Raw genomic sequence first — 788 nt, 5'->3', positions numbered from 1 at the left:
CCTTCYGTATCACTGACAGAAACAGATGCTWTAACACATTTAGACAATTTAGAAAATCTATGACTGGCTGCAGCGTTGGTTTGCTTTATAGAAAACTTATTGAACAAGATCAATTTTTATCTTTAAAGTGATACGATGACTTCAAGAATTCAGCAGAGAACAAACAATTTTTAACAGGGGTTTGGAATACTAACTGCATTGAAAATAAGTGTTTGTATATATATATGCTTTTGCTAAGTTTTAATGCCATAATTCTTTGCAGGTGTGCAGACAGATGTTGGATGTATTGTATTGTTTTCTTGACGTATATCTCACATATCATCAATTCTTGCTTTCACTTTTTTCCATTACATTGTAACTTTTCTTTCCTTTTTCTTTTTTCCCTTTCTTTCTTCTTCTTTCTTGTCTATCTATATAAAAAAGCCACTGATGATGAAGAAGCTAAGATACTAATATTCAGATATTCAGTACTGCTTTCTACTGAAGTGGCAAAAAAAAAGAAGAAAAAAGAAAATAAGTGTTTGCATCAAATATTAAATTGATAAAGTTTTAGCATCTGAACTCATTGTAACTCAAAAAATCACAATTAAATAGCACAAATACGGCAGCATAGACACACGGGGACGTGGTGCAGTTTCACCACAAATGAAAATTGTAAACATTCATATGGAGCTAAATTGGGGTCATATGTTTTGTTCAAAATAAAAAAAATGAAACTGAAAAAAAGGAGATTTGAAACTGAAAAACAATTTTGAAACTGGAAAAAAATTAAAACTGAAATAATAATT

The sequence above is a fragment of the Austrofundulus limnaeus genome, unplaced genomic scaffold (genome assembly GCF_001266775.1).
Source record: "Austrofundulus limnaeus strain Quisiro unplaced genomic scaffold, Austrofundulus_limnaeus-1.0 Scaffold130, whole genome shotgun sequence".
Lineage (NCBI taxonomy): Eukaryota > Metazoa > Chordata > Actinopteri > Cyprinodontiformes > Rivulidae > Austrofundulus > Austrofundulus limnaeus.
This window is presented reverse-complemented; position numbering follows the sequence as displayed.